General features: G+C 38.8%; 1 protein-coding gene across 3 annotated transcripts in view; it reads right to left on the bottom strand.

Annotated features, from left to right (window-relative positions):
- MMP16 (matrix metallopeptidase 16) overlaps nt 1-21,012 on the bottom strand; it is a 265,584-nt gene that overhangs the window by 110,955 nt on the left and 133,617 nt on the right. The gene's annotated exons all lie outside the window — the stretch shown is intronic.

Genomic DNA, 21,012 nt, shown 5'->3' with positions numbered 1-21,012 from the left:
AGCATACCGGTAAGAAGCCAGTACCACCTCATAGGCAGCCAATGTTAAAGAGCTGCCGCAGCAGAACTTTAATGTCATTTGCCTCCCCTCTTGGGTCGACAAGAGGGGGAAAAAAGGGACAGCTTCTCCAGAGATGGCAATTTAAAAGGGCCTGGGGGTCCCAGCCACTGCCGCCACTACCGCAGCAGTGGCTGGAGACCCGGACCCTTTTAAATCGCTGCCGAAGCCCCAGGTGGTGGGGGTCAGGCAGCGTGGAGGGATCAGTGGGGGAGGTTGACCCCCGCCAGCCCTGCCCCTTCTGCCCGAGGCCCCGCCCCTTGTGCTTGAGGCCCCATACCGGTAAGAATTTAATATTACTTTCACCCCTAGCTACAATGGAATCTTTACCAAAAATACGTATTTAAAATTAAAAAACACACACACACACACAGAGTCCCAATCTAATCAATTTGGAATCATTCCAGTTCTCCACTGCTATTCAGAACACATTTTTACCTGATATATACCAGCCATTCAAGCCTTACTTTGCCCCCTTTTTTGTGTCTGTATTGGAACTATTGCATTTGGATGAATACTGTTGATTTGACACGTGGTTTACTAAATGTGCCCAGTAACCTAATTTGCTGAGATCCCTTTGTAATTCTTCACAGTCAGCTTTGGACTTAACTATTTTGAGTAATTTTGTATCATCTGCAAACTTCACCACCTCACTGTTTACCTTCTTTTCCAGATCATTTATGAATATACTGGACAATAGCCAGTTACTGATCCATGAGATCCTTCTTATTCCATGATTGATTATTTTGCATAAGAGTCTTTGATGTGGGGCCTTGTCAAAGGCTTTCTGAAAGTCCAAGTACATTATATCAACTGGATCACCCTTGCCCAGATGCTTGTTGACCCCCTTAAATAATTCTAATAGATTGGTGAGGCATGATTTCCCTTTACAAAAAACTCTGACTCTTCCCTAACAAATTGTGTTCAACTATAGCTTGTCTACACTTGAAATGCTACAGCGACACAGCTGCAGCACAGCAGCTGCACTGCTGTAGCATTTGATTGTAGACATTACCTATGCTGATGGAAGGAGTTCTCTCTTCACTGTAGGTAGTCCAAGTCCCTGAGAGGTAGTAGCTAGGTCAAGGAAAGAATTCTTCTGTTGACCTAGTGCTGTCTACAGTGAGGGTTATGTTGGCTTAGCCACGTCACTCAGGGATATGGATTTTTCATACCCCTGAGTTATGCAGCTGGGTCAACCTAACTATTTAGTGTACACTAAGCCTAAGCGTCTGATAATTCTCTTCTTTACTATAGTTTCACCCAATCTGCCTGGTACTGAAGTTAGTCTTACTGGCCTGTAGTTGCCAGGGTTGCCTGGCAAATGTTTATGTATTCCCGTGGAGTAGTATGCAACCTCAAAGGTGACTACTGTAAATTTAGGAAGTGTTATGAGTGTCAAAGGACTATTTGAAACAACATACCCCTGCCAGTTATGCAAGACCTCAGCCTCTGCACCTTCCATTATGGTCTCTCCAATGTCATATACAGAGGTAAAATCACCTGAATACTCCTACTCACCTGTTTATACATGGATAGATCACCTTAGCCTTTTTTGTCAGAGCACTGCACCGAGAGCTCACCTTCAGTTGTTTTCTCTGACCCTAAATCCTTTTTAGAGTCACTGCTTTGCAGGGTACAGTCCTCCATTCTGTAGTTATAGTGTACATTCCTGGTTCCTTGATGTGTGAAAACACATTTTGTTTGAATGGGGCCAGCTTACCAAGTGATACAGATGGCTTTGTAGGACTGCCCTGTCCTCATTATTTACCACTCCACCAATCTTTGTGTCATCCACAAATTTTATCAGCAGTGATAATATGTTTACTTCCAGAACACTGATCAAAATGATGACTAGCACTGGGCCCAGTACTAACCCCTCTGAAACTCCAAAAGAAACACCCCCATTCAATAGTGATTCCCCATTGACGACTACTTGTTAGATCTGTCAATTAGCAAGTTCTTAATCCTTTTAAAGTGTGTTCTATTGATATCATGTACTCCTAATTTTTAATCAGAATGTTATGTGGTAATAAATCAAACGTTTTACAAAGTCTAAGTATGTTACAGTTACACACTTATCTTTATCAACCAAATTTGTAATCACCTCAAGGAATCAAATCTGATTTGTTTGACAAGATCTATTTTTCATAAAACCATCTTTACTGGCATTTATTAATCATATTAACTATTTCTTGTAGCAACTAACAAAGACCTAGATGATAAAATGAGCTCTATCTGAGTGGATCCCTAGCCCTTTGCAGAGCTGATTGCAAGATCAAGGCTATATTAAGATTTTTTTGTAGTGAACACCATTGTACTATATGTTATTGTTAAAGTATATGGGAAGTGAATCCCTTGAATAGGAAGTGGTATTTAAAATCTCCTAACAATTTGTTGTTTTGGTAAGTTTTAGAGAGCAAATTTAAACTTCGGGGGCGTGGGAGGAGGGCTGTATGGCAGGTGAGCTAATAATGAGTGAGGATGAATTATATGGTGGTGGGGACTTGACTGGATCCCTCAGCTACTAATTTCCAGAGTTGTTAATATTTGGATTTTTTTGAAGTACAGGTTGTTTTTCTTTGTAAGAATATGCAGCATTTTTCAGAACTCCACTGAAATGCACTTTTGCATGTTGTGAAACAGGTTTGGTTTTTACACTTTAAAGATTATTGATCAAAAGAACTTAATAGAAAAATAAATTCTCCTGCGGTGTTTGGGCCTGAAACAAAGACTGTTAAAATCAATTGGGGAGGTGAAGTGGAGGGGAGCTTTCCACTGACCTCAATGGGGTTTTGATCAAGCCATTAGTGAGTATATCAATTTGCTGAAGAATCATTAAGGATTTAAAAAAACAACAACAGATTTTAATCCTGCTTTAACTGCAAATCTTAACACAACCTTAACAATGGAGCTTCTAGCAGCAATTCCAACATTATTTTTAACTGTCCAAGACTCTCGGTTTTAAGAAGCAACTTCTATTCATATGTGATATTATAACTACATTTTCTAGCATACTTTGAGGAAGTATAGTGTTGGCAGAATAGTGAACCAACATGGATCTGGTGATAGATTATACAATACTAATGTTAAACTTCAGAATGCTGGCAAGTCAGATTTTCACTCCATTCACACTGTTGTCTGTGGAATTTCCCATGACATACAGGTTGCTGCAAACCTTAGGCACAGTGGTGTAAGTTAAATGTAGAATGAAAAGTTTAATGTTGAAATGCCCAGCCTAAGTGAATTTGAGTGAGACCTTTAATGTTATCTTAATACAGTTTTTTTGTGCACTACATTACACGTTTTAATTTCATAGTGCTTACTCTACAAAGGACTGGCACTGATTACTAAACAACAAATTGTGCAGGTCATTGAAGTATTATGCCACTTTCACAAAGATTAAATAGCCTCAGGCACCCTTTTCATCAAGCTTTAACTATCAAGTTACTTCTGATAGTTCTCCAAATCCTGCCTTTCAAATTCAAGAAAAATCCATTATTTATGGCTCTTCCACAACATACACTTCACACACTAGAACAAAAGACATTCTTGGTTTCCAAAACAGCCTTGCAGAGGGGTGAATTACATTTAAACACATAGCATATGAAGAAAATAATATAAACTATTTGTTTATAACAGAATGTCTTCTGAAGTTTTCTTTAATAGCTACTGTGTTTTGGAAAGCTAAAATTGTGTATTTTAAAATATATATAACACTAGTAAATGTGCCCACGACTTATTAAAAAGGGGCAGATTTTCATCCCATTGACACTGGTGTAGATCCAGAGTAGTCATATCGAGACCCTTGCGTAAACTATGCAACAGAAGGGGACATGGAAAAAAATGTGTCTGCATTATAGGTATTATGGTAGCAAATAAACTAACTGGGAAAACGGTTGTCCTATTGGAAGCAACAAGTTCATTATAGCAGTAGTACACTGCATTAGCACTATGGTGCCCCCAACCCTTGCAGTCTAGGTATTACTGCAATACAAACAATGATAATCTCTTAAAAGACTTCATTTTGAACATGTCACTGAAATAGCAAATTAAGAAGTGAAAAGGCCTAAGGACTGCCCCATAATACCTGAGCTATAAGTATATATCTCATAAAACCACTGCTCACCTTCCCTTGCTAGAGGAGAGAGACTGTTGACAACTACACACATAGAGGTACAAGAAAGCTTATTCACAATGTATCAAACTTGCAGATGCAGGAGCAAACAGTAGGTTAGGAATATACCAGTGGGGGAGCAGTTATACTGTATATCACCATAGTTTACTGAGGGTTTTCTTAAAGTTTTCCAAACATTCAGACCTGGCAATCTCCTTCCAGAATAAGATGTGTTCTGGGGAGAGAGTTATGAAAATTCTAATTCTAACCTTGAGCTGGTGACATTTTGTAACTGTAACTAAATCACAAATAACTATGAAGATTTGAAACAGGAACTTTAATCACATAGAAGGGACACAATTATAAGCACAGTCAAAATTTCATGTGATGGATGAGGCTTTCTTGTTGATGAAAGAGGTTCCACAGGAGGAAAGAATGAGGAAATACACAGTTCCCATAATTTTTGATCAACAGGTAAATTGCTAAATAGTCACCTTTTGTCAGTTTTGAAAGAAGTTGTTCTCAGACATCCATGGCCATATAGCTAATAGTATATCCCATCATGGAATGGGGCATCCAAATACCCTAAGAGAACCTGCTTCAATACAGGGGGGCAAAAAAACTCCAAACACACACCCACAGTTCTCACCTACCACTCAGCAGTGGAACCCAAAGGATTATCATTAAAGAATTATAACTCATACTCAATGGGGACCACCTCTGAAAGAAATCTTTCCCAAACCCCCTCTTCTGGTCTTCCCAGGCTCACCAAGCTCACACTCAAAAGCAAGTTCCCCACAGACCAGGCCACATGAACTCAAAAGTGGTATCAGACCCTGCCATAACAACAGATGCAAAACCCACAAACATATCTCCACTGGTATGATGATCAACACTACCCACAACACACCTTTCAAGAGCCATAGGTTCTACAGATGCCTATCAGAACATGTGGTGTACCTCATCCAGTCAGTAAATGCCACAATAACAACTATGTGGTGAAACAAGACAATCACTATGCTCTCAAATGAACTCACACAGAAAAATAATAAAAGGCACCGATGGGCCAACACTTCTCACAAAACCATCATTCAATATCTGATCTCTCAGGCCTCATCCTGAAAAGAAACCTGCACAACACCTTCAAAAGATGAGCATGGGGGCTTAAATTCATAGCTTTGCTAGACACTAAAAATCATGGTTTTAATAAAGACACTAGATTTATGGCATATTACAACAATCTGTAAACCACTAACCCCTCCTTTTTTGTCCTATAACTGGAGAGGCGTTAATAGGTCATTTCATCTTGAATAGTCTCTCACAATATGCACTATTTATGCTAAACAATCTGTTCCATCTTGTACTTAGTTGTGATACTCTGAGTACCTTTCCCAGATGTGAAAACGAGCTCTGTGTAGCTCAAAAATTTGTCACTTTCACCAGCAAAAGTTGGTCCAATAAAAGATATTACCTCATCCACCTTGTCTCTGATACATATAATAGGGAAGAACTCAGTGTTTTTTTGTTGTTGTTCTTTTTTGACACAAACACTATTTTCAATTTGTTATTTGCTTCAGGCACTAGAACTTCTGAATCCACGTCTTTTGCCCATGAAAGAATACAGTTTTCTTCAGTGGAATGGACTTTTCATTGCTATATGATTTCTACAGATATCAAATACCATGTCTAAAGGGCTTTCATGTTGACATTGCTAGTCTGAGTAATTGAATCTTGTTGATTTTATAAAGGTCTCAGGTTTACTTCTCCCCCCTCCCACAACCCCAAGAAAGAAAGAAAGACCAAACATTTTCATCCTTCAGTAACAGATGTTTGTTTTCTAAATGTTGCAGCAAATTTGGGGGCATCAGACACTCAGTAACTAGCTCTTCAGGACATATCTCACCTGATGATTTGGAATCAGTCAGCATAAAGCCAGATGTCATATATTTGCCATAATATTTTGGCATTTTCTTTTTCTTCCTTCACTATCATTAAAATAGTTTCTCACTGTCTGTATGCCAATTGCCACTGAGTTTTTTATTAAATGATCGTCCATCTTTCTGAACCAACCCAATCCCAGAAGGGAGTCCCAACAAAGCCTGAACGATGCCCGTAATGTGTGTATATGAAGCTGTCACAGCTCAATGACATGCTTTATCATGATCGTGGGCATGGATACTTGTAGCGTCTGTTGTGCATAATAAACAGATGTTTTTAATGGGGTTTGTACTGCTTTACCTAGGTATACCGATTTAATATTTTATTAGCAGGGGCTCTAGTGGCCTGCTGTATTGGTCTCACTGGATCACTAGCTAGAGTTCTCAGGGCTATGACAAACCCCAGTTACCCAGGGATGAGGTGGTGTATCCATTTTTAAAAATAATTTTAACTCTACTGATTTTTCCCCCAAAATTTATATTTTTATTTGATTTCCCACCCACAGCATCCGCAAACACAGATCTCCTCTGAGATCTGCAAACCATAGGTTGGGACACTCTGTTCTAAAGAAAAGAAAAGCACAGGTAAACAATGTGGGACATTTATCTGAATGGGTAAAAAACTCCACTCATCAATTTGTCATAAGTGTCAACCAATTCTAGATTCATACTTGATATGAAAAGGTTAACTTACAATGAAATTTAAACAAGGGCTAATCTGGGTAACTTGTTAAAACCTTATCTTCTCATTGGTTCTGCCGTCAATCAAAGCTAAACTGAGATGAATACCTTTTTTTGCTTCTCCTGTCTCACTGCTTGTCTTATTGAAATGAATGGATTGTCTCTGGTCAAATACAGATTTCATTTTATGCCACTCTTTCCCCAGAGACATTCTCCATCAAGTTACTTCATTAATCCATCACTGGTTTGGGTTAAGTTTTAGCTTAAGCTTCTTTCTAGTGTCATTTTGATAACTTTTTGTAGCCTAAAAAACTTTTTCAAGTAAAGTGTGATCTTCATTCACACAGTTACAGAATCAATTGATTAAACTCAGATCAGAGATACTGTTTGTGATTTTCTTATTTCACAACCAATAGTATTGTCATATTGGATAGGGACTATAATTCTTTTGCCTTTTCTTCTCCAAGGACGATAACTCATTAAAAATGAGAAAGAAAGGAACAATCAAAGGGTAGGTTTCCAGGATCCAAACCCAAGACTAACAAAACACATTACAGACAAATACTTCTATTGAGCAGATGTTTTAAGAACCCTGAAATCCATAACTTACTGGCTTGTTTAAAATGTGTAAAACTTAAGAATAACACTTTTAAATTGAATCTGTGTTCCAATACTTTATTATTTCAGGATTGCTGAGATAGGTAATTATTAAAAAAGTGAGAACTAGTGTTTCACCATGGAGGTAAACTTTAGATGAAATCAGCTGACTTAAAAAAAAGATGTGGTAAAGAGGAAATATTTTTCTTTATTAATTAGCTATGCTCTTCCACAAATTAATCAGCTTAATTGACTGTTATGCATGGATCCTCTTGGACGTACAGATATCAGGCCTTTTTTCATAGATGGCAGTTTACTGTCGGCATGGTATAATTGAATCACCTTTCTGGGCATACAGGGTATATTTTACCCCCTTACGAACAGGTTAGAAGTGCTGAGGTATAAAACAATGGATCCTCTATTGCTAAAACAGCTGTAATACAAAAAGGGCAAACATCACCTTTTAGTAAATCTCATTTTAGGCAACCAATATACTGTAAAATAAGGGAAGTTATGCTTAATCAGCCCATTGGAATTGATAACTATTCTATGATATTCAGATTCTTATATTATGCCTAGCACAGTGGTATCTTAGGCCTAGTAGACACTAGAAACTTTTGCTAGTATAGTATACTCCCGATTATCCGAACCCCATGCGGGACATGGATTTTATTCGGATGAGTTTGGATAATCAAGATGGCAGGAGCCATTCAACAGCAGGGTGGCTTCTCATCCAGCCGGGGGTACGTCGTCTTCCTTCTCACAGTCCTGGCTGGGATCTCTACTCTGCCTTGCACACTCACTCCCATGATAGCCGGAGTGCAGGAGCCCCCCTGCATTGTCAGAGGGCCAGTGACACCCAATCCCTGCAGACTCAAAGTGCAGAGCAGAGAGCCCCGGCCAGGACTCTGCTTTGCCCCACTAGGACCGCAGCCAGGTGCAGGGATCACTGAGGAGTCGCTGGCCCTTCAGGGAGCCCTCTGCAGCTCCTCTGTTATGGCCCTGCTCACTCACTTCTGGACAGTGGGGTGGTGGAGGGCTTCCATGGGTGCTACTGCAGACCAATGACACCAGATATAACAAAGAAGTATCTGTCATATGGTGGGCTGTCCATTCCTCCACTTAGAGGGAAATGCTGTGTGTGTGTGTGTTTGTTTAATTACATACATTTTTTGAGATATATATTATATGTTGCTTAGCAGAAAAGGAGGGTGGGAGAAGTGAGTATCATATTTGAACTGAGAAATGGTGAGGTTTGTTGTCATTCTAAGCAATATCATGAAAACAGAGGAAAATGTTGCAGTGTAGCATTGCCATAGCGATATTATGTAATATAATGCAACTTCATTTTGTATAGACTTTTTCATATTCACTATGTCCCAACATGCACTAAAAAGTCAAATAATGCAATTGCAAAGTTAAAAACAAATGAAATCAGAGGGAGAAATAAATTATGAGTCCATGGAAAGAAGAGAAAACCTGTTTTCTGACAAGAGCGGAAGTAAGTGGACATTCTAGAAGACACAAATACAGAGGAAAAGTTGCTCCAGAAAGTAGGAATTGTGTCAACAGTGGTGAGATTTTTGTAAAGAGAAGTCTTCAGTAGATAAGCAGATGAAGAGTGCAGAGAATGTAATGCATGACTCATGAGGTAGTCTGCAAGAAGTTCACAGAGGGTTTTTACAAAGAATAAGGGCGATTTTGTACTGGATACTCAAATGAGGAGTAATTGAAATTACCTGAGAATGAGGCTTATGTGTTTACCTTTGTAGATGTGAGAAGGTAGGCAACAGCATTCTACAGATGCTGGAATATGTTGAATTGGGACTTGGGGAGGCCACAGAGATGGAAATTGGAATAGTCAAGGAAATGAAAACATGGATGATGACTTCAGTTATATCCAAGTAAAGGCAGTGGCAATATGCACACTTCTTTGTTGTTATGGCAGTTTAGATAGGAAGATTTGAGACAGGAGCTGTGAGAGGAAAAGTGAATTTTAAAGTAAGAATGATACAGGCATTACAGATAGTTAAGACAAAAGGGAGGTCTGCATTTAGGAAAAAGTTGTGTTTGACCATAATTATCTTGCCCAATAAAAAGATTCTTTTTCCTTTTGAGATTCTGAGGTGAATTAAAATGCAATAAAGCCATAGATTTGTTTGGTTAAGCCAGGAACAAGAGTGAACATGGAGAAATTATTAAAGAAACTGAACGATATACACGATTGTGAATCATCAGTGTAAAAAGAGTAGGTAAAGAAAGAGGAGATAGGTATCAGATAATTTAATGGAAAAAGTACACAGGCAGAGAACTCAAATTTAAAACTCCATGTAGGAGAGGTCTTGGAAAACAAGAATTGTTTCTCTATAGAAAGAGGGAGAATGGCTTGATAAACAGGAGACACGTGACAAAAGGGCCCTGGAGATATAGGCATAGCTCTGCTGGAGATCCTGGAAGTTGGAGTAAGCCACCGAACTCAAGTAAATTATGTAGTTATTGTAATTAAAGGAATAAGGAATAAAGGAGTAAGTATTTCAATCATTACAAGAGAAAGGAAATCACTAAAGGGCAAATCCTAAAGTCCTCACTCAGTTTGATTTTGTCTTCACAGGCAAAACCTCCACTCACTTTAAACATCACAGTGACTTTAGAGGAAGTTTGCCCAAGTAAGCACTGAGTAAAAACAGAGAGGGGTTCAGAATAACACACTAAAATACCCCCAAATTAAATAAAACAAACAGTAATGAACAATCCAACAGGAAATGGCCATCTTGGTAATTTGGTGTAAAATGGGCCAGAAAGAATTAGCTTTGCCATTAAAACACACTGAAAATCAAAAATTTAGTTATTCTAAGACATATTATTAATTTCTTTAAAAATTGTGGAGAAATTTAAGAGTCAATTTAAAAATGCTAGATTTCCAACACTGTTCTAGTGGCAACACTGTTTTTAGTGGCAACACTGTTTCTTTCAATCTTACTTCACGTTACAATCCATGACCCTGGTGGGATATATTAAAATTCAACCTCCATTAATGGGAAAACAGTCTCATTCATTAACTGTAGAAATGAGATAGTGATCAGAAATTCAAAAAGTTTTGAAAACTCTCTCTTTTTTGGATTCTATTCTTATCTAGTAAATAATCATAAATGGCTGAATTGCGCAACCTGCTCTCATGCTGGTGAGCCTTAATCATATGAGTAGTTTATTGGCTTCCATGGGATTACTCACATAAGTAATACTCACCAGTATACTGGAGGCAGGATCAGGCCCTACTGAATGTTAATACTGCTTAACACAAAGAGTTATCTCATTGCAGTCCCATTAATTCTTAAGAATCAGGCCCTACGGTAGCATAACAATCCATGGGAATTTTCCTCTAGGGAATAATTAGTATTTCTATTATAAATCTCTATTTTCTGGAGTCTTGATATGCTTTTTCATTTAGAGTCTGAAGTAATACTGTCATGTCCTATGACAATAATGCTTAGCATTAATTTACAGGTGTCTGTAGCTGTAAAAGATCACTTCAGTTCTTACAACACACATAAGGCTAGATACTCATAAAGTGACAGGCAAGTAATTTTGTTCATCTAGTCCCAGAATGTATTTTTTGTTGCATCCTGGTACATATCCAGATCACGTAATCAGTTTCAAAGGATGTAAGAGTTCCAAAGTGTTTGAAAATCTGTTTATCTGCCCACACAGAGGTTCATGACCCTGAAGTACTAGAAAACAAGGCATTTTCCAGGTACTACATTTTTGTCTTTCAGAGAAACTTCAAAGCTACATATGTAGTCACACCTCCTTCCTTACAAGCTCTTAATCACTCTCTCCACATATGGAGATATCACTACTTAATAGTGTATCTCTAAGCTCTTTTTCTATACTATTTACAGAGTATGCTCAGTGACAGAGTAAACTAAAGAGCCTCAAATACTTAGGGCCTGAGCGTGGAGTCCTTATTCACACGAGCGAGCACTTACTCAAGTAGTCCCAATGGTTTCAAGTGAGGTGTCCTCAACCTGGCACCAAACAACAACAACAATTAATATGTATGCATGTAAAAGTAATGTGATTATGAGATGTGGTACTATACCCTACATGTGTTTGGAAAGTTTCAGTAATACTCTTAGGATATAAATGAATACAACTGAATTACAGCTGGTTGTTTACAGGGAATAGATCTATAAACATTAAGGTCAGATGGTACAATCATGATCATCTAGACTGACCTTGTACACGTTGACAGCCACAGAACCTCGCTCACCCACTCTGTAATAGACCTCTGACATCTGGCTGAGTTACTGAAGTCTTTGGACCATGCTTTAAAGACTTCAAGTTACACAGAATCCACCATTTACATCAGTTTAAACAGGCAAGCATCGCATGCCCCATGCTTCAGAGGACGGCAAAAAAACCCAGGGCCTCTACCAATCTTGGGTAGATCTTGGGTAGCTGATGTGATTAGGCCCTATGATGGTGTCCCCTGAATAGATATGTGGATAGAGTTGGCAACCGGCTTTGTTGCAAGGATAGATTCCTGGGTTAGTGGTGTGGTGTGTGGTTGCTGGTGAGTATTTGCTTCAGCTTGGGGGGCTGTCTGTAAGCAAGGACTGGCTTGTCTCCCAAGATCTGTGGGAGTGATGGGTCGTCCTTCAGGATAGGTTGTAGATCCTTGATGATGCGTTGGAGAGGTTTTAGTTGGGGGCTGAAGGTGATGGCTAGTGGCGTTCTGTTATTTTTTTTGTTGGGCTTGTCCTGTAGTAGGTGACTTATGGGTACTTTTATGGCTCTGTCAATCTGTTCCTTCACTTCAGCAGTACTGAGTACTGTAGTTGTAAGAATGTATGATAGAGATCTTGTAGGCGTTTGACTCTGTCTGAGGGGTTGGAGCAAATGTGGTTGTATCGTAGAGCTTGGCTGTAGACAATGGATCGTGTGATGTGATCTAGGTGAAAGCTGGAGGCATGTAGGTAGGAATAGCGGTCAGCAGGTTTCCGGTATAGGGTGGTGTTTATTGACCATCACTTATTAGCACTATAGTGTCCAGGAAGTGGATCTCTTGTATGGACTGGTCCAGGCTGAGGTTGATGGTGGGATGGAAATTGTTGAAATCATGGTGGAATTCCTCAAGGGCTTCTTTTCCATGGGTCCAAATGATGAAGATGTCATCAATGTAGCACAAGTAGAGTAGGGACATTAGGGGACAAGAGCTGAGGAAGCGTTGTTCTAAGTCAGCCATAAAAAGGTTGGCATACTGTGGGGCCATGCAGGTACCCATAGCAGTGCCGCTGATTTGAAGGTATACATTGTCCCCAAATGTGAAATAGTTATGGGTGAGGACAAAGTCACAAAGTTCAGCCACCAGGTTAGCTGTGACATTATCGGGGATACTGTTCCTGACGGCTTGTAGTCCATCTTTGTGTGGAATGTTGGTGTAGAGGGCTTCTACATCCATAGTGGCTAGGATGGTGTTTTTAGGAAGATCACTGATGGATTGTAGTTTCCTCAGGAAGTCAGTGGTGTCTCGAAGATACCTGGGAGTGCAGGTAGCGTAGGGCCTGAGGAGGGAGTCTACATAGCCAGACAATCCTGCTGTCAGGGTGCCAATGCCTGAGATGATGGGGAATCCAGGATTTCCAGGTTTATGAATCTTGGGTAGCAGACAGAATACCCCAGGTCGGGGTTCCAGGGGTGTGTCTGTGCAGATTTGTTCTTGTGCTTTTTCAGGGAGTTCCTTGAGAAATGGTGTAAGAGATCCATTTCCAGGACACTACGGTGCTAAAAAGCGATGGTCACATAAACACCACCCTATACTGGAAACCCAATGACCGCTATCCCTACCTACATGCCTCCAGCTTTCACCCAGATCACATCACACGATCCATTGTCTACAGCCAAGCTCTACGATATAACCGCATTTGCTCCAACCCCTCAGACAGAGACAAACGCCTACAAGATCTCTATCATGCATTCTTGCAACTACAATACCCACCTGCTGAAGCGAAGAAACAGATTGACAGAGCCAGAAGAGTACCCAGAAGTCACCTACTACAGGACAAGCCCAACAAAGAAAATAACAGAATGCCACTAGCCATCACCTTCAGCCCCCAACTAAAACCTCTCCAACGCATCTTCAAGGATCTACAACCTATCCTGAAGGACGACCCATCACTCTCACAGATCTTGGGAGACAGGCCAGTCCTTGCTTACAGATAGCCCCCCGACCTGAAGCAAATACTCACCAGCAACCACACACCACACCACTAACCCAGGAATCTATCCTTGTAACAAAGCCGGTTGCCAATTCTGTCCACATATCTATTCAGGGGACACCATCATAGGGCCTAATCACATCAGCCACACTATCAGAGGCTTGTTCACCTGCGCATCTACCAATGTGATATATGCCATCATGTGCCAGCAATGCCCCTCTGCCATGTACATTGGTCAAACTGGACAATCTCTATGTAAAAGAATAAATGGACACAAATCAGACGTCAAGAATTATAACATTCATGAAACACTTCAATCTCTCTGGTCACTCGATTACAGACCTGAGGGTGGCTATCCTTCAGCAAAAAAACTTCAAAAACAGACTCCTAGGAGAGACTGCTGAATTGGAATTAATTTGCAAACTGGATACAATTAACTTAGGCTTTAATAGAGACTGGGAGTGGATGGGTTATTACACAAAGTAAAACTATTTCCCCATGTTATTTCTCCCCCCCACCCCACCCCCCACTGTTCCTCAGATGTTCTTGTTAACTGCTGGAAATAGCCTACCTTGCTTGTCACCATGAATGGTTTTCCTCCCTCCCCCCCCCCGCTGCTGGTGATGGCTCATCTTAAGTGATCACTCTCCTTACAGTGTGTATGATAAAACCCATTGTTTCATGTTCTCTGTGTGTGTATATAAATCTCCCCTCTGTATTTTCCACCAAATGCATCCGATGAAGTGAGCTGTAGCTCACGAAAGCTTATGCTCAAATAAATTTGTTAGCCTCTAAGGTGCCACAAATACTCCTTTTCTTCCTGCTTTAAAAAGTAATCTTGAGTTTTATACAACAGGCTTTGTTCCAGATACATCTTTACCTTTTGATTAGCATATTGCTACTTCATTTTTAAACATTACTACAAGCTGAGGGCTCTTTGCAGACTCCCCTTTGTCTGACTCCTAATGCTAGAGTTGAAATTATGAATAGTAAGATTATCTTTCTGATTATGGAGATTTTATGGTCAATAATTCTCTAATGTATTTTTCTAACCAAATCCACCTTGATAGTCATTATTATAAAGATGACAGTTTTATTCTCATTGATTTACATCATGGTCATGTTCAAAAAGTTAAATGTTTTATTTCCTGAAGCTATAAGTGGAGGTTGTTATTGTGACAAGCTTATAGAATATTTTCCTGTGAACTGAACATTCTATTAAAAAAAATCCTCCCTAAGTATCACAGACTTCTTCCCTGACTCAGTATCATGTTCATTAAATCACTGGTTATATAACACAATCCCAAACTCTAAGACAAAATCAAGGTTGTACCACATTAATCTCTGGCTTGCTTTGGAATGGGAAAATAGTTTTCAACACTCAGAACCAGTGGTTCTCAACCAGGAGTACATGTATCCCTGGGAGTTCACAGCGGTCTTCCAGGGGGTACCTCAACTCATCTAGATATTTGCCTAATTTTACTTACAACAAGCTACATAAAAAGCATAGCAAAGACAGTACAAACTAAATTTTCATACAATGACTTGTTTATACTGCTCTATATACTATACACTGAAACGTAAGTACAGTATTTATATTCCAATTTATTTATTTTATAATTATATGGTAAAAATGAGAAAATAAGCAATTTTTCAGTAATAATGTGATGGGACACTTCTGTATTTTTATGTCTGATTTTGTAAGCAAGTAGTTTTTAAATTAGGTGAAACTTTGGAAGTACACAAGACAAATCAGAGGCCTCAAAGGGGTACAGTAGTCTGGAAAGTTTGAGAGACACTGCTCTGGACTCTCTGTTTTAAACACATACTCTCCTGCCAGCTAACATGTTCAACACTTTTCAGTTCATAATGGACTGATTTCTCTCTTGGGTAAAATCCTTCTGAGTGCTGAGCGCAACATTTTAAATATGGTACCAGTACAAAGAACTATGATTATAGAATGTATTAATATTATGTACAAGGCAAAACTACTGTAACACAGACTGACCCTGGTCATGGGCAGCTGGGAATCGCTGGAGTTTAATGCATGAGCTTCTACTGCTTGAGCTAACAGACACATCTCTTTTAGCTACTCCTGTAGATTGATGAGATTGCTCATCAATCTCTACCTGCTCTAGCCAGGGACAGAGCGCCACACCAAGCAGGCATGGGTTGCATAGTACATCACAGGATTGTACTGTATCATCCATATAGAAACTGAATTACTAAAAATGTCCACTAAATACATAAATGTAATTGGAAAGTTATGTTAGAGAGGAAGAAAAAGGGAGAATTAATAAAAATGGTAAATACCAATTTTGTGCTAAGAACTGACATGCATACACTTAGTCAGTGAATGCAGAAATCCTTTCTTGTGGTGTCATCCTTACCCATCTCTTAAAGACCAATAACCCCATACTCTGAAGGACTGGGAGGCTGGCTTCATCTCGATATAGGCATCCTATTTGGTTCACACACATTATTTCTCTCAGTCTCTATTTCTTTAGAAGTTCACAGGAGACAATGTGGGTGTTCAGATCATCTTTCTGAAATGTTGTAATTTAATCCCATGAAATAGATTGTGGTTCTACCACTGTTCCTATGGCAGCCAATCATTTGAGCCTCAACAGCCCATGTGAAAGATCAGAAACCATTTTTCCCTCTGGAGTTGTTAAAAAATCGCCATTATGTTTCAACATGGACACTTTTTAATAATTATTTGCACAGCTGAGATACTGGCATCTAATACTAGGTACCACTAGTTCAAATTTTCAGTTCAAATTCAGTTCAAAATTTTAGTATTTGGCGAAAAAGATACACCTATGCTGATGAGAAAATTATTCATATGAAGTTTCACTGAAAATGTGTCAAGTTTCATTGAACATTTCTAAAGTTCCATGAAAGTGCTTCAATTTTAAGAACTTAAAATTGAAAATAGGCAAATTTACAAATTAATACATTTTCATGCAAGTCTTTTGTCTGGCTGAATTGATATTTTTTATTCAGCACTGAAAGGCTATCCTGCCATGACAAAGCAATGGATCAGCTGTGAACTTAAGTGACAACTTAAGTATAATAGCTAAAGTAGCCCTTTGACACCCCAGTGCTCCTCTTCTACAGTAGAATGGACCAAAGGATCCATTCAGCAGTGACTCAATTCTATTCAGCTTCTGATACTGCACTCATTCAGTTTTTGTAAACTGTAGCACCTAGATGTCTAAAATTAAAGTAGATAAAAGCAGAATTGTTTTAGTGGTATACAAGTTCAAAAATCATATAATACCATTAATATTTTCCACTGTTACTTCTCCAAACCTACCTATCTGAGCTTGTCTTCCCCGCTCCTTGTTTCCAGTTGCATTATTTAAATACAACATGGCTGCCAGAAGAAAGTTCCAAAAGTTTGGCCAAAAGTTCTTGGGGCCAAAATAACAGTGACAAAGAGAAAATACAGAAAGAAAGACAAAATACACAGGTAAACATGTCCAATAAGTTCTTGGGATATATTGGGGACAACTTCTTGTTTCAGAAGGTGGAGGAAGTAACTTGTAAGGCCGGCCATTTTAGACTGGATTCTGACTAACAGAGGAATTGGTTGAGAATCTGATGGTGGAAGGCAATTTGGGTGAAAGTGATCATGAAATAATAGATTTTGTGATTCTAAAGACAGGAAGGAGTGAGAACAGTTGAATAAGTACAATGGGATTTCAAAAGAGCAGACTTTAAAAACTTCATAACTCATAGATAAGATCCCACTGGAAGGTAATTTAAGGGAAAAAAGCAATTCAGGAGACCAGGCAGTTTCTTAAAGAGACAATATTAAAGGTACAACTGCCAATTATCTCAATGCAAAGAAAGATAGGAAGAATAGTAAGAGGCTAATATGGTTCCATCAGCAGCTCTAACGACCAGAAAAATCAAAAAGGAATCCTATAAAAAGTGAAACGGAGAAATTACTAAGGAGGAGCACAAAAGAATAGCACAAGCACATAGGGACAAAAGAAGAAAAGCTAAGATACAAAATGAGTTAAACCTATCAAGGGACAAAAAAAGCAATATGAAGAGGTTCTATAAATATATTAGGAGCAAGCGAAAGATGAAGGAAAGTGTAGGTCCTATACTTAGTGGGGAAGAAGATCTAAATATGGATACTATCAAGAAGATGGGGGTGTTTCATGCCTATTTTGCATCAGTCTTCACTAAAAACCAGATACTTAGCACAATTAATATTAACAGAAAGTGGGAGGAACTCAAGCCAAAATAGGGAAAGAGCAGGTTAAACAATATACATATTGAAGTTGGCAGGGCCTGATGAAATTTACCTTAGAATACCTAAGGAACTAATTGAAGTAATCTTGGAACCATTAGCAATTATCTTAGAGAACTCCTGGAGTAAGATCCCTGAGGACAGGAGAAAGGCAAACATAGCACCTATCTTTAAAAAGGGGAGAAAATAAGACCTGGTGAATTATAGACTAGTCAGCCTAACTTCAATACTTGAAAAAAGATACTAAAACAAATTATTAAACCATCAATTTGTAAGAATTTAGGAGTTATTAGGGTGATAAGAAATTACCCACACAAGATTTTTCAAGAATAAACCATGCCAAACAAACCTAATTTCCTTCTTTGACACATTTACTGGGCTAGTAGATAAGGGAAAAGCAGCAGATGCAACATATCTTGATTTTAATAAGGTTTTTGACACAGTCCTATACAACATTGTCATACATAAATTAGGGAAATGTAGTCTAGATGAAATAACTATAAGAGTGGGTGCACAACTGGTAGAAAAAGCATACTCAAAAGAGTAGAAAGAAAAGGAGTACTTGTGGCACCTTAGAGACTAACAAATTTATTAGAGCATAAGCTTTCGTGAGCTACAGCTCACTTCATCGGATGCATCCGATGAAGTGAGCTGTAGCTCACGAAAGCTTATGCTCTAATAAATTTGTTAGTCTCTAAGGTGCCACAAGTACTCCTTTTCTTTTTGCGAATACAGACTAACACGGCTGCTACTCTGAAACCTGTCAAAAGAGTAGGTATTCATAATTAGCTGTCAAACTGGGTAGGACATATCTAGTGGATTCTGCAGGAATCTTTCATGGGTCCGGTAAAAGTCAATATTTTCATTAATGACTTGGATAATGGTGTGGAGATTATGTTTATTAGATTTGCAGGTAACACCAAGATGGGAAGGGTTACAAACAGTTTGGATGACAGGATTAGAATTCAAAAGGACCTTGAAAAAATTGCAGAATTGGTCTGAAATCAACAAAATGGAATTCAATAATGAAGAGTATGAAGTACTACACTTAGGAAAGTAAAATCAAATGCAAACGACAAAAGAGAAATAACTAGCTAGTTGGTGCTGAAAAGGACCTGTAGGTTATAGTGAATCACAAACCTGATATGAGCCAACATTGTGATGCAGTTGCAAAAAAAGGTAATATCCTTCTGGGGTGTATTAACACAATGTCATATGTAAGACACTTGTGTTAATTGAGGTAACTGTCCCGCTCTACTTGGCATGGGCGAGGCCTCAGCTAGCATACTGTGTCCAGTTCTGGGCACCACACTTTATGAAAGATGTAGACAAATTGGAGAGAGTCCAGAGGATAGCAACAAAAATAGTTAGAAAACCTGACCTATGAGGAAAAAAACTGGACACATTTACACTTGAGAAAAGAAGACTGAGAGGGGACCTGATAGCAGTCTTCAAATATGTTGAGTGCTGTTAAAAAGAGATAGTGATCATCTGATCTCCATGTCCTTTTAAGATAGGACAAGAAGTAATGGGATTAATCTGCAGCAGGGGAGATATAGATTAGCCATTAGAAAAACTTTCTAACTATAAGGATATTTAAGCAAGTGAATAGGATTTTAAGGGAGATTATGGAATATCCATCATTGGAGGTTTTTAAGAACAGGTTGGACAAACATCTGTCTAAATGCTGGTCTAAATCAGGGTAGACAACCTATGGCACGTGTGCCAAAGGCAGTACGCGAGCTGATTTTCAGCAGCACTCGCTGCCCGGGTCCTGGCCACCAGTCCAGGGGGCTCTGCATTTTAATTTAATTTTAAATGAAGCTTCTTAAACATTTTAAAAACGTTATTTACTTTACATACAACAATAGTTTAGTTATATATTAAAGACTTATAGAAAGAGACCTTCTAAAAATGTTAAAATGTTTAACACTGGCACGCGAAACCTTAAATTAGAGTGAATAAATGAAGACTCGGCACACGACTTCTGAAAGGTTGCAGACCCCTGGTCTAGGTACATTTTTTCCTGCCTCAGTGAACTGGACTAGATGATCTCTCGAGGTCCCTTTCAGACCTACATTTCTATGCATCTACATATGATCTCAATTATATTTTACTATTAAAAATATCTGACAATTAAAAAAAAATAAATATTTGATTTAAACACAGCACCTGAGGATATAATCTATAAACCACTATCCAGAAACTTAACAAGGGTAAATCCGGTCCTCACCTCTGCAGGTCAGAGGCCTTCTTAGCATTAGAACTGATGCAGTTCTGCTGCGTGCGGGTCAGAAGCTGGATCTCAAGAAGAAACCCACATTAGCACAACGTGGAGCCTAGCCAAGCTTTGGACTACTATGTTTTTAAATGTCAAGAAAGTGACAATGGCCTCATTCTGCTCCCACTGAAGTCAACAGTAAAACTCCTAGAAGCTGAACACTTTTGAATGTCCAATCTATAGCAATTATGTTCTGTGAACTCATGCTGATTTTCATTTGAAAGGAAAGTAGTGCTTGCTACTAACAGTGGAGTGTTGAAATTTTAGAAAACTTCAATTTTAGAAAACTTCTGGCAAAGTTTGATCTGGGAGGTTAATGTTAAATGGCAGAGGCATATGATAAGGTGACACTGTAGAGTGAAAATTTTGCAAAAAGGGCAGAAAGCAAAGAACAGCCAAAAATTCTTCAAGCTAGAAAGGTTACTAGAGGGTTACCAAACAGATTAATCTTGGGATCCACCTTTGTACTGCTTTCATGATTAATGTCTTGGGTGGCAGAACAGAACGATATTTCAGTTGCAGGATTTAACAGTGGTACCAAAATGGTGTAATGGGGTGGAGAATCAGGCCCACTGATTTGAGATTTGGGATTACAAACGAAGGGGAAGAATGTTAAACACATACACACACCCATACACTTCCCATTTAAATCCCTAGATTAAGAAATTAAAAATGTGGATAAATGTAAATTAATATATTTAGACATACTCCTGCTAGGTGCTGAGCACCTTCAATTGCCAAAGACTACAATACTCAGCAATGAAAACATGAGTTACTTATCTACTGAAACAACTGATTCTACTGAAACAAGTGATTCCCCCATCACTTGAAGTCTTTACTTCAAGATTGAGAATGCT

The sequence above is a fragment of the Dermochelys coriacea genome, chromosome 2 (genome assembly GCF_009764565.3).
Source record: "Dermochelys coriacea isolate rDerCor1 chromosome 2, rDerCor1.pri.v4, whole genome shotgun sequence".
Lineage (NCBI taxonomy): Eukaryota > Metazoa > Chordata > Testudines > Dermochelyidae > Dermochelys > Dermochelys coriacea.
Note: the sequence above shows the minus strand (reverse complement) of the source record. Positions and strands in the feature narration are given on the sequence as shown.